Source organism: Giraffa tippelskirchi, chromosome 9 (assembly GCF_054371585.1).
Source record: "Giraffa tippelskirchi isolate mGirTip1 chromosome 9, T2T-mGirTip1v1.2.pri, whole genome shotgun sequence".
Lineage (NCBI taxonomy): Eukaryota > Metazoa > Chordata > Mammalia > Artiodactyla > Giraffidae > Giraffa > Giraffa tippelskirchi.
The window spans coordinates 43,010,174-43,024,315 of record NC_137283.1 but is presented as its reverse complement, the minus strand read 5'-3'; the positions used below and the strand labels follow the sequence as shown (position 1 = coordinate 43,024,315).

At 41.5% G+C, this 14,142-nt stretch overlaps 1 protein-coding gene across 10 annotated transcripts in view; it reads right to left on the bottom strand.

The window, feature by feature from the left end:
* Nucleotides 1-14,142, bottom strand: part of ERC2 (ELKS/RAB6-interacting/CAST family member 2) — a 957,804-nt gene that overhangs the window by 804,365 nt on the left and 139,297 nt on the right. For 2 of the 10 annotated variants that reach the window (XR_014064002.1, XM_081524877.1), the window contains exon 1: nucleotides 10,052-10,150. The exons of 6 other annotated variants lie outside the window; for them this stretch is intronic. The gene's annotated coding sequence lies outside the window, so the exon portion shown is untranslated. Of the gene's footprint in view, nucleotides 1-10,051; nucleotides 10,151-14,142 lie in introns of those variants that run through there. 2 more of the 10 variants (XR_014064001.1, XM_081524878.1) reach the window with 1 other exon arrangement.

The following is a 14,142-nucleotide window of genomic DNA, read 5'->3' as shown; positions in this document are numbered from 1 at the left end:
ATAAACAATGAGATGTTGTCCCTGGCCTTGAGAAGCTCCTAGTCAAAAGAAAGTGACAAATGTGGAGACCAATAATCAAGACAGAAAGGGATAAGGGAACATAAGGGAGTGTGTGCAAATTGCTGAGGCAACACAGTGAAGGGAGGTGTCAACGGGGTCTGAGCACAAAAAACTCCACAGAAGATGTGAACTTTGAGTGGGGCCTAAGAACAAAGGAGAATTTCCCAGAGGCAAAAAGGGAAAGTACTCCAGGCAGCGTAAAGGATATGAGAAAAGTCTAGAAATGTGGAAACACCATGGCGTATTGGTGTTTCCAGCAGCAAATACAGCAGCAAAAGTGGCAGGAGGTAGTTACAAAAGTGGCAATGATTATCATAAAGGACTCGAATGTCATAAAAAGGGATGTGAATTTCAAAAACAACGGTATAAATCAAGTGTTCAATACTGCTTGTAACAAACTGTGGACTTATGAGTGCATTCTCAGAGGTCTGTGAGTTTCATAAAAATTTGAAATTTCTTTAATTTTAATGATAATAAAAATAAAATTTTCTGAAATTAAGATATAACTTTGCTTTGTACTGACAATTTATATTTTATTCATTAAAAAAAAAATACCTATTGAACATCTACCATGTGCCAGGCACAATACGAGGCATTGGAGATGTAACAATGAGCAAAAGAGACAAAGTACCTGGGTTCACAGAACTTAGAGACTCCAAAAGGGGAGACAATCAGTAAACAAAGTACAGTACATCAGGAAACAGTGCTTCAGAGATAAACAAAACATGAAAATGGTAAGAGGGTATTAATTCATGCAGGATAGACAGGTAGTCCTACTTTCTCACCAATGTGACATTTGAACAAAGATATTTGAAAGATATCTTCAGAAAATAAGATTTCATGTCCCCACAGTTATCACAAACATTCTTAAGGGTCTACAAGAATGCTTCCTCTTTTTACCTTAAAAGAGGTTCATATACCAAAGTTTGGGGGAAACATAGGGATGCGTATTTTAGAAGTAGAAGACAGCTATAAAGGAAGGAAGATTAGAGACAGAGAAACCAGTAAGGAGGTACTGGAATAATCCAAGCGAAAAGGATAGTGAGGGACTAGCAGATAACCTATACAATTTCTAGGAATATGGCAGGACAGGTAACTATAACCATCAGAAAATGCTAGAGAAAATACAAAATGAAAAGATAATACAAAAATACCATTTTACATGCATAGATGAACATGCGTGTAAGTAAGAGAAATCCTCGGAAGCCAAAAACAAAAAGGAAAACAGTGAAAGGAGCTAAGGGTTCATCTGTCAAGGGCTCAAGGCAGGAGCAGGGGAGTTTAGCTTGGGTTAACAGCCTTGGAAGTGTGCCAGGAGAACAGGCTCTGGACAAGTTAAAGCTGAGACCCCCTCCATAAAACTGGATCCATGAAACAGTAGACAGTACCACAGAAAAATGATAGCCTGAACTCTGGACTCCGTTAAAAGTAGTTTCTCCAAGGGTCTACCTTCATGTGATTAGGGGGTTCATTTTACAAAGCCTCAAGGTCCGGGAACACCCAAATAGAGAAATAAAATTAAACACAAAAATGATCCTAAGGTGATACTGCAAAAATAATTGCTATGAAGGTATGGTCTCTCAACCCAGATCATGCAGAACCTCAAAGATCAAATGATATTCAAAGAAAGAATGACTAAAAAAATTCTAAAGCTAATTAAAAATTGAGGGAACCAAAATGTATCCAAGCAAGATAAGTAAAATTAAACTCACACCCAAGCATAGCAAAGCAAAACTACAGAACATCAAACATAAAGAGAACCAGAGAGCTATTGATACAAAAGAACAATGCAAGATGAAAATAAACTTCAAGGAAGTAACACTATCATTTCAAAAACAAAAGATAGAAACTGCTAAGACAAAACTTTCAACCTTAGAATTTTACTCCCAGGTAACCTGCCATTCAAGAATGAAGAAAAAATAAGGGTATCTTGAGACAATAACAATTTACCACTAACATAATCCACCTGAAATACCAGTGTGTTATACTAGCTCATAAGAGCCAAATTTTTAGGACTCTTGAGAGTCAATTGACAATATGTTGATTACATGAAATCAGCCATGGTGGGAGTATTTACACCTTGGAAAACAGCAAACAGTAAAAATCAGGGCTTTCTGCCCCCAAGGAGCCAGCTGTTAAACATTAACCTGCACACCACTAATGTCAAGGAACTTCCAGAATATGTACTTCAAGAAAAAAGAAAAATCTAGAAGGAAGAATTGATACAAATGAAGGGCATGTGATCAAATAAATATGGTAAAATTTGTAATTCTAAGCTTTGATAATATAAAACAATAATAATGATAACTAATTTGGAAGGAATCAGGAGTTTATCAACTGGATGATGAACTTATGCTATGGTAACAATTCCAAAACTATGGCTTAAGACAACAGATGTTTATTTCTGATTCATGCTACATATCCTTCAAGGGCAGGAGGACTGGGCCTATTGTAGCCCCCCAAGGACCTCATCTTCAACATTCTTTAAAAATTGCTATAGGTTATGTAGTAAATTACACACTAGCTCTTGAAGCTTTCTATTTCTCATACTTCACTGACCAAAGCAAGTCATATGGCCATGCCTAATTTCAAAGGGAACAGAAAAAAACAAAACTACAATATGCCCAGGGGGATCTATGAAGAAAAACCATGTAAGACTGGAAGCAAATGACTGGTGTTAAAATGTTCCAAATTCTCCATGGATTTTTTTTGAGAAAACTAAAATGAATAGGTTAATTTTAGACTTTAATTAAAGTGTACATGTTAAAAATCAAATGTAATAGTTAAAAGAACAGAGAGTAGAATTATAACTTCCAAATTTGTAGAAAAGGAGGATAAAGAAAATGTAAACAATCAAAAAAAGAGGAAACAGACTTATAAACCCAAATATATCAGTAATTACAACAAAGGTAAATAGAACAAACTTACAACCTAAAAGGATAAAAATCATCTTTTAGCATTTTTTAATGCTGTTATATCTGTTTACAAGAAATATACCTAAAATTTAGGTCAGTGAATTCCAAGCCAAGGCTTCAAGACACCTTGCCACTTGCACTTTCATCCTCTTGAGACTTCTGCTTCCAGTCAAAAAGGAGTTACAAAGGCACAATAATCTTCTTGCCTAAAACAACTAATAAACTAGACAACACATAAAACAGTGGTTTCAAGAACAGGGATCCCTAAGAGATGGGACTCAAATGAGGTGAACACTGCCCCAGCCTATCCCCTGAAGGCAAGACCCAGACTATAGCACAAAGAGGAGAATCCTAGGCAAAGACCTACAGTCTCCCTATTTAGGGAGGTATTTGGAAAGATCAAGGCAACTAGAGTTCACAGAGCAGTGAGGTGCAGAGGGTCCCCTTCAGTATTCAGGTATTAACCATCACATGGGTATAAAGAAACTGCCTGAGGCCAGGGAAAGAACCACTCAAAAGTGTAGAGGAAACCATACTTGGAGCTCAGATTTTTACCCTCTTCATATGAAGAAGCCAAGATACCCTCTTTGAGACTATAAGACCATGAAAAGATGACCCAGCCAAAAGCCAGCACCAACCACCAGACATGTGACAGAAGCCACCTCAAACCAAACAGCCCTGTCAAATCACCAGATGACTGCAGCCTCATGAATGACCCTAGAAAAGATCAAAAAAACTACCAAGCTGAGCCAAGCCAAGTTAGGCCAAAACAAATGATCCTCAGAACTATAAGCAAATAAAAGCATTATTTTAAGTCCCCAAGTTTGGGGCTGACTTATTACAGTGCAATAGCTAAGTGATATAAAAGCAACCTAAAAGAATGTTGTTTATACAGAAAATGAGCCGTAAATGCCCCATCCTTGACACCTGTCAGCATAACCAATACCTAACGGCAGCCACAGAAGAACTGTACAAAAAAGATCTTCATGACCCAGATAGTCACGATGGTGTGATCACTCACCTAGAGCCAGACATCCTGGAATGTGAAGTCAAGTGGGCCCTAGGAAGCATCACTACAAACAAAGCTAATGCAGCTGATGGAATTCCAGTTGAGCTATTTCAAATCCCAAAAGGTGATGCTGTGAAAGTGCTGCACTCAATATGCCAGCAAATTTGGAAAACTCAGCAGTGGCCACAGGACTGGAAAAGATCAGTTTTCATTCCAATCCCAAAGAAAGGGAATGCCAAAGAATGCTCAAACTACTACACAACTGCACTCATCTCACACGCTAGTAAAGTAATGCTCAAAATTCTCCAAGCCAGGCTTCAGCAATATGTGAACCATGAACTTCCAGATGTTCAAGCTGGTTTTAGAAAAGGCAGAGGAACCAGAGATCAAATTGCCAACATTCGCTGGATCATCGAGAAAGCAAGAGAGTTCCAGAAAAAACATCTGCTTTATTGACTATGCCAAAGCCTTTGACTGTATGGATCACAATTAACTGTGGAAAATTCTTCAAGAGATGGAATACCAGATCACCTGACCTGCCTCCTGAGAAATCTGTATGCAGGTCAGGAAGCAACAGTTAGAACTGGACATGGAACAAAAGACTGGTTCCAAATAGGAAAAGGAGTACGTCAAGGCTTTATATTGTCACCGTGCTTATTTAACTTATATGCAGAGTGCATCATAAGAAATGCTGGGCTAGATGCTGGGCTGGAATCAAGATTGCCGGGAGAAATATCAATATCCTCGGACATGCAGATGACACCACCCTTATGGCAGAAAGTGAAGAAGAACCAAAGAGCCTCTTGATGAAAGTGAAAGAGAGTGAAAAAGTTGGGTTAAAGCTCAACATTCAGAAAACTAACATCATGGCATCTGGTCCCATCACTTCATGGCAAATAGATGGGGAAACAGTGGCTGACTTCATTTTTCTGGGCTCCAACATCACTGCAGATGGTGATTGCAGCAATGAAATTAATACACTTACTCCTTGGAAGGAAAGTTATGACCAACCTAGACAGCATATTAAAAAGCAGAGACATTACTTTGCCAACAAAGGTCTGTCTAGTCAAGGCTATGGTTTTTCCAGTAGTCATGTATGGATGTGAGAGTTGGACTGTAAAGAAAACTGAGCGCCAAAGAATGGATGCTTTTGAACTGTGGTGTTGGAGAAGACTCTTGAGAGTCCCTTGGACTGCAAGGAGATCCAACCAGTCCATCCTAAAGGAGATCAGTCCTGGGTGTTCATTGGAAGGATGATGTTGAAGCTGAAAATTCCAATACTTTGGCCATTTGATGCAAAGAGGTGACTAATTTGAAAGGACCCTGATGCTGGGAAAGATTGAGGGCAGGAGGAGAAGGGGACGACAGAGGATGAGATGGTTGGATGGCATCACCGACTCGATGGACATGAGTCTGGGTAAAGTCCAAGAGTTGGTGATGGACAGGGAGTCCTGGCGTGCTGTAGTCCATGGGGTCGCAAAGAGTCAGACACGACTGAGTGACTGAAGTGAAGGGCAGCCAGCCCCAACTATAGCACGAGTCATCTCCCTCTTGCAGGAAATTAAAACCATTCTGGAAACACATTTTAATTCAGAGAATCTGGAAATATCACAGTTCAAATGCCACATCTACTGCAAAACATTCTCAAGAGTCTGCTGATGGAAATACCCACTTCTTCTTCTTGTTTCCATGGAACATTGAAGAAGGCCCTGCTCTTATACCTATGTCAGGGTATTGTCTGGGCCTCCTATCCTCAGCAGCAGTGGGCCACAGGCACAGCTGAACAGTCCACCTCTAACTTGTGGTGAGTCACTTAGCACAGTTACTGTCCCTCAACAATAACTACACTGGATGCAGCATGCTGGCCTATTTTAATCCTTGAGAAAAAGGTCAGAACAGAGATTAAAGGATGACTAAGGAGGCAGCTCTGTGGTAGTGATGACAGAGGGAGCTGGCTTCCCGTTTATCAAGACCCATCCCCTCCCATGACTCACCCTACCCTGGTGGGGAGAAATACGGAGTGCAGTCGTTAGAACCAATAGTCCACAATACAGTTCAAAACTCGAATGAGCCTTTGTGCATGCCCCAAAGTCAGGCTGCTTCAAAATGAGCATCTGTCTGCTGCTCTTGGTCACAGAGGAAGATGACAAGCCCAGTCTGAAAAGCCCAGATGAACCATCAACACAACATGTTACTGAGCCTGTTGTAAAGTTAAAAATTAAAATCACCCTCAGCCCCTGGCTACCTCTGAGACTTCCCTTCTCACCACTCTCAGCTTCCTCACTAGGCTGCAGCGACCCTAGCCTCTTGCTGTTCCTCAAGCACAAGCACACTCCTGCCACAGGGCTGCTGCCTCTACTCCTCCCTCCGACTGGAATGCTCTTCCACCAAATGGTTGAATGGGTCCCCTCTAACTTTATTTAACTCTCCACTCAAGCATCATTTCCTCAAGGAGGTCATCGTGAACTACTCCATCTAAATTAGGTCCCTCACATACACTCTGGCATTCTCTATTCCCCCACCCTTTTTTCTTCTTCATACCACATTGCATCACCAGACATTTCCACCATCTACCTATCTTTAATTAGTGTGTCTATCTTCTAACTAGAAGTGAGCCCCATGAATGCAGGGATTTGACTGCTTGTTAAAAACTGAACACTCAGTGCAGAAAATAGTGCCATGAACCCAGTGGACAGCCAATAAATATTAGTTCCACGAATTAATTTCCTAACTATACAGTGTGTCCTATACAGCACAAATGTGTCCTCAATATGTTTTGAGTGGCTCATGAAAATTGGATTACAAGCTCTATAAAGATGGGTGCTATACTTGTCTTGCTCATTTATATAAAAGTAGTAACACTTAAAAAGTGCTTACTCTGCATTGAGCCTCATGTTAAACTCTTTATATGCATTTTTATCACATCTTCTTCAAAACAACTTTATGAAGTGGATTACCATCCCCTTTTTACAGATGAGGAAAGTCAGGCTCAGACAGAGGAAGCCACAGCCAAAATGTGAGTCTGACTCCGAAGCCCAAGTTCTTAAACCTAGTATTATGCTGCCAGGTTGGAAATAGAATGATCAAATGACTGGAATTTGACTTGCTCCAGTCACAACCTCCTCCAAGTAACTCTATCCATCCACAGCCAAGCTCCATGTCAACTGGCCCTGCTCCTGCCTCCTCCCCAGTCCAGTGGCTAAACGGATCAAGGAAAAGGCCTCTTCTAATAGTCCACGGTCTGACTGGGCCATGATATGTCTCTCAGAAAACTGAAATTGGAAACTGAGTGCCTGAGGAAGTCAACAGAGGAAGCAAAATTGCAAAGAATTCCTCAAGAGGATATGGGGCCTTGGCAAACCTAAGTTCCAGGGAAGCCCAAATTGTGAGGATGCAAAATGAACATGGAGAAGGCTGTGGAAGGTAGACAGTAATGAGAGGAGAAGAGAGCAGGAAAGCCATAGAAATGACCAAAGGAACAGCCGGCTTGGATACAAACAGTGCTTCAGTTTCAGCTCTAGTGAGCCTCTCTTGAAGTACCTTAACAGTCCCAACCTACCTAATCAACCATAGTGCAATAAATTAGACTAAAATAAAGTACTTTGCCAACAAAGGTCCCTCTAGCCAAAGCTATGGTTTTTCTAGTAGTCATGTATGGATGTGCAAGTTGGACTATAAAGAAAGCTGAGCACCAAAGAACTGATGCTTTTGAACTGTGGTGTTGGAGAAGACTCTTGAGAGTCCCTTGGACTGCAAGGAGATCCAACCAGTCCATCCTAAAGGAGATCAGTCCTGGGTGTTCATTGGAAGGACTGATGTTCAAGCTGAAACTCCAATACTTTGGCCACCTCATGCGAAGAGTTGACTCATTGGAAAACACCCTAATGCTGGGAAGGATTGGGGGCAGGAGGAGAAGGGGACAACAGAGGATGAGATGGTTGGATGGCATCACTGACTCGATGGACATGGGTTTGGGTAAACTCCGGCAGTTGGTGATGGACAGGGAGGCCTGGTGTGCTGCGATTCATGGGGTCGCAAAGAGCTGGACACGACTGAGCAACTGAACTGAACCATATTTGTAACTCCAATCTATGATAGGAGCAAAGTAAGATAAATATTACTCTTTTATTTATTGATTTTTAACTAAACAATGTTATAAAAACTCCAGCAGGGGCCTAGTCTTGGCCAGTGCCCCATTTTTGTGAGTTTTACCTCTTGGAGCCCTATCAGTCTTTCACAGTAAAGAAAGGAGAAAAATCCTTTGGTTCTTCCTGCAAGGAGGGTGGGGAAAGTACTCATTTTGTATTCTCATAGCACTCTTTTCTTTTTAACTATGTCTGCCCTCAAAGTAAATTATTTTGCCAGAATCTAATGGAGGGAAGGGAAATACCCAACTCCAGCTTGCACTAGTCTTCCTGTCTCTTCTAAGAAAGAAAAACAAAATGAAACAGAGAAGCCTTAGTGAAGGTCACAGCCCAGAGGCACAGGCTCACTAGCAGATACCTAATCATAGGACTATTAAGGAACAGCATTAGACAAATTTCTAGTTTGCCAAGTACTTTTGCATGTATTTTCTCATTTAATACCAACCTGTGAGACAGACAAAGAAAAGAATACAGGCCCATTTTGCAAATAGATGGGGAAACAATGGAAACAGTGACAGACTTTATTTTGGGGGGCTCCAAAATCACTGCAGATGGTGACTGAAGCCATGAAATTAAAAGATGCTTGCTCCTTGGAAGAAGAGTTATGACAAACCTAGGAAGCTTATTAAAAAGCAGAGACATTACTCTGCCAACAAAGGTCCGTCTAGTCAAGGCTATGGTTTTTCCAACGGTCATGTATGGATGTGAGAGTTGGACTATGAAGAAAGCTGAGCGCCGAAGAATTGATGCTTTGAACTGTGGTGTGGAAGAAGACTCTTGAGAGTCCCTTGGACTGCAAGGACATTCAACCAGTCCATCCTAAAGGAAATCAGTCCTGAATATCCATTGGAAGGACTGATGCTGAAGCTGAAACTCCAATACTTTGGTCACCTGATGCAAAGAACTGACTTCTTGGCAAAGACCCTGATGCTGGGGAAGATTGAAGATAGGGGAGAAGGGGATGACAGAGGATGAGATGGTTGGATGGCATCAACGACTTGATAGACATGAGTTTGAGTAAGCTCTGGAAGTTGGTGATGGACAGGGAAGCCTGGCATGCTGCAGTCCATGGGGTCGCAAAGAGTCAGAGACGACTGAGAAACTGAACTAAACTGAACTACTTTAGGATGGACACTAATAAGTTCTTTTCATGAATAATCTCAATTGATGCTCACTGCATTCCTCATGAGAGAGATACTACCCTTTGGTCCATTTTCCAGTGAGAGACTCGGGATCATAAAGACCCAAGATCACACATCAAGAGAGGGTAAAAAGCCAGCCCTTTCCCAGGTGTGCTTCATTCTAATCATGGCAGATAGCAAAGGCTCCCTCCCTAATTAGGCTTCTCTGAACCCTCTCACCAAAGAGAGTTCAACATGGCCTCCATTCTGTTCTTATCAGGCCTGCAAAACTGTGTCTTAGCAAGAACCTGTTAAGTCAGTTTAAAGAGAATACCCCACCCTAGATATCTAATGATGTTCCCTATCCTTCTCCTTTGCTGTCTAAGTCCTTGGCCTGCCTTAAGCAAGAATTCTCCTACCCAGGACATCTCCCCTTAGTAATTTTCCACCTCACTCTGCTCACTGGCTATAACCTCCAGCTGTCTCTGCTGTATTCCAAGTTGAGCCTATTCTCTCTCCTCTAGGGTAATGCCCCTATGGCAGCAGTCTTGAATAAAGTCTTCCTTTCATTTTAACAAGTGTCAGAATAATTGTCTTGTGAACTCAGGAATGATACTTCAACAAAACAACAATTCTCAGGAGCTTCTGGAACCAAGCTGCTACCATTTAGAAGACTCCACAGCTTTGTGGGGCTGCACCCCACAGGTCTACAAAGCCTGTACTTGCACAGCTTCAAAACCAAAGTAAAAGCTCGGAGTCAGCAACAGAGATACCAGTGGTTTCCTGGATGGGGGCGCTTACCGTGCGAAGCAAGGCCCTGGAGTGAAAACCCACTGCGCACGGCAGATGCTGCGCAGAACATGGCAGCAGTCTTCACGCCCGAGGAAAGGGGAGGTTACTAGTTATAAGGGGGAAGTGACGTCAGGTTGGCTCACTGGTTGACGGGGAAACCAGCAGACGAGCATGCCCCTCACAGGCCCCTTTGATCAGCTATCCTGATGCAGGTGTTTTGATTTAAAGGTTAGAACAATCACCAGCTGGGGCAGGGCAAGCATGCAGAAAGGTCAGTCATGTGAAGAGGGTGTAGGTGAAGCAGGGAATGTACAGAGAGCAAGAAAATAGCCACCTGCGTGGCCTGACCATACAGACTTGTACATACTAGGATGTTCAAGCACTATTAAAAATCAGTATTTGATCTGATAGGAGGAAAAAGTAGAAGAGCACCAAGCACCTAAATGTGGGAAGTGAAGGCTGGTAGGCCCATGTGGAATCAGTCGCACTTCAGTACCTGCACCACTGCTTCCCCCAGTCCACCCAATGATTTGTGGGCATGCGACTTTGAGACACCTCACTTTCTCACTCTCCTCATCACCAACATTTGCCTTCTGGACCGCAAAAGCTAAGAGAACAGAGATGAAAAAACCTCACATCTAGATCTGCAGGTCCAAAGCACTCCACTCACAGACCAAAAAGGGTTGTACCCCAAAGCCCAGATTATATAAGGTCCAATTCATTCTGAAGGTTCACTGTGGAGACCACTCCCATGTGCCTCCCTCCTGAACTTGCAGGGTTCAGAAAGCAGAGCGGGGAAGATGGGAATCTAACAACTGCTTCACAAGAACCCTTCTCAAAAAGGCTTTGAGGACAGATTCCAGGAGAGAGACTTCCTATATTACACATACACACAAGATTTCACACATACACATGCATGCACATACATATAGTAATAATAGTACTGTTAGTCGTTCAGTCATGTCTCTTTGTGACCCCATGGACTGTAGCCTGCCAGGATCCTCTGTCCATGGAACTCTCCAGGCAAGAATTCTGAAGTGGGTTGCCGTTCCCTTCTCCAGGGGATCTTCCTGACCCAGGGATTGAACCTAGGTCTCCCTCATTGCAGGCAGATTCTTTACCAACTGAGGCACACATACACATGCACACACGTAAATGCACAGAGTTGCTTTTGCTCTGAGAGAAAAGGTGCTTAGGGAGACATTGGGAAGTATTGTCAAAGCATACAAACTCATCTTACCCCTGAGTCATCACCATAATGATAATAACCAAAACAAAAATAATAGCAGCCTCTAGTTATTGAACTCCTACTGGTGCCAACAGTATACTAGTGACTTAAATCATTGTGTTTACTCCTAACAGCCCTATGCGTTGGTTAGATTTCTCAATGAGGAAATAAAGCCTTAGAGAGGTGAAGTAACATGTCCAACAGCACTCAGCAGAGTCAAGATTTCTACCCAGATCTGTCTAATTCCAAGGCCAGTGTTCTTTTCACCTCATCCATAAATTCATATCAGGAATCATTCTATCAAACATGTGAGCGTGACACAATACTCATTGTCTCAAAGTCAAAAGTCTTTCCTGAGCCAAGAGTTTCACATAGTAACACACAATAGCCACAGAGTAGGTGTTCACTAAATACTTGCTCAGTGAATCTGTTTAGGTTCTTAAACCATATTTTCAGTTTATTGAGGACTACATCTTCTGTTGCAGGACTCTTATCACCAGATTTTTCTACTTCCGTTGGTAACAACAATTGAAACTGTTATACCCCTTTGGTATAGACTGAATGTTTGTGTCTCCCCCAAAATTCATATGTTGAAATCAAAATGATTAGGACACGAGGGCGGAGCACTCATGAATTGGATTAGTACCCTTATAAAGGAGACCCCAGAGAGCTCTCTTGCTCTGTCTCTGCCATGTAAGGATGCAATAAGAAAATGGGCATCTACAACCCGGAAGAGGGCCCTCACTAGAACTTGTCCATACTGGCAATTTGCTCTCAGACTTCCAGGCTCCAGAACGGTGAGAAATAAATTTCTGATGTTTATAAGCCACCAAGTTATGGTATTGTGTTACAGTAGCCTGAACTAAGACACTCTTTGATCCCATAATTGAACTGCTAGGAATCATATCCAAGAAGATAATTATAAAGTCTCTTTTATTTTGAGAGACAGGAGATAAAGAGAAAAAAAGAAAAAAGGAAGAAGAGAAAAAATCTTTTTTTTTTTTAATTCCCAATGAGGACACTGTGAAGCTTCCCAGGTGATGCCAGTGGTAAAGAACCTGCCTGCCAATGCAGGAGAAAACCACAGGCTCAATCCATGGGTGGGGAAGATCCCCTGGAGGAGGGCGTGGCAACTCACTCCAATATTCTTGCCTGGAGAATTCCATGGACAGAGGAGCCTGGCGGGCTACAGTTAATAAGGCTGCAAAGAGTCAGACACGACTGACGTGACTTAGCATGCACACGCACATGGACACTGCATTTTCCACTTACTTGAGCTCAACAGTAAGAATATCGTATTTTTTAAACAAGAGATGAATCCTTTGAAGGAAGTCATATGTTCTTTTCTCATTGAAAAGGTAAAATTTTCAGTTCATGCTGCCAGAGTGTTTTCTAGTATCCAACACATGGCCACACTTGGTTTACACATAGTAGCCCCTCACAGATAGGATAAAATCAGTTGACTGGAGCCATGAGCTAACTGTCAGAGACGGTCCATTAAATTCTTACGCTCTCTCTCCTCTACAGTTGGTAAGAATGTAAACTGAAACACCCTCTCAAAGGGCAGAGTGGCCATCTGGATCCAGAGACTCAAACGTGTGCCTTCCCTTTGATCTCCCAAGTCCATTCCTAGGAATGCGGCCCAAGGAAATCATCTAAAAAGCAGGCAGTGATTTAGGTTGCAGAACATTCTTTGAGTTTTCTCATGTTGACGAAGTCTAGCAAACAACTGCAATGTGGAATACAGGAGAGATGGTTAAATAAGTTGTGGTTGATTTGGTCATTTGGTGGATGATGAAGCGGAGAATAATAAAAATCCCATCTCTCACATATATTTTATGGTATGGGTAAATGCTTACTATAAAACATTGTGACTCAAAACTCTATTGCTGTTAAATCAATTTTTCTAAAAAATAAAAATTAGATAAGTTGTTTTATCTTTACATATATGCATATCAAAGACTCTAAGGACATACTCCAAAATGCTAATTAATGAACAAAATGCTGTCTTTGGGTACTGGAATTATTCTTTTATTTTCTTATTTATACTGCATATTTTCCAAATGAACATGTATTTTTCCATCAGAAGAAGAAAAGATAATTTTTTCAATGAATGAATTTCAAAATCTATGTTCACCTTAAGGGAAATTGATTTGTGACATCTATACTAGTCAAATCATCCCAGAGAAGTGACAATTCATTAAAGCACAACAAAACATACACTTCCAAAGAACAAGATAAAACACATTCCAAATTATAACTCCAGTCATTCCCAGGAAGCTTTTCCTTACATTTAGCCTACTCCCTTTGACTGTAACTTAGAACCATGAAAAAGCTGGCTTAAAACTCAGCATTCAAAAAACTAACATCATGGCATCCAGTCACATCACTTCACGGCAAATAGATGAGGAAAAAGTGGAAGCAGTGACAGATTTTATTTTCTTACACTCCAAAATCACTGTGCACAGTGACTGCAGCCATGAAATTAAAAGATGCTTGCTCCTTAGAAGTAAAACTATGACAAACTTAGAAACACTGTATTAAAAAGCAGAGACATCACTTTGCCAACAAAGGTCTATATAGTCAAAGCTGTGGTTCTTCCAGGAGTCATGTACAGATGTGAGAGTTTGACCATAAAGAAGGCTGAGCACCAAAGGATTGATGCTTTTGAACTGTGGTACTGGAGAAGCCTCTTGAGAGTCCCTTCGACAACCAGGAGATCAAACCAGTCAATCCTAAAGGAAATCAACCCTGAATAGCACTGGAAGGACTGATGCTGAATGAAGCTGAAGCTCCAATACTTTAACCATACAAAGAACTGATACAAAGAACTGACGCATTAGAAAAGACCCTGATGCTGGGAAAGATTGAA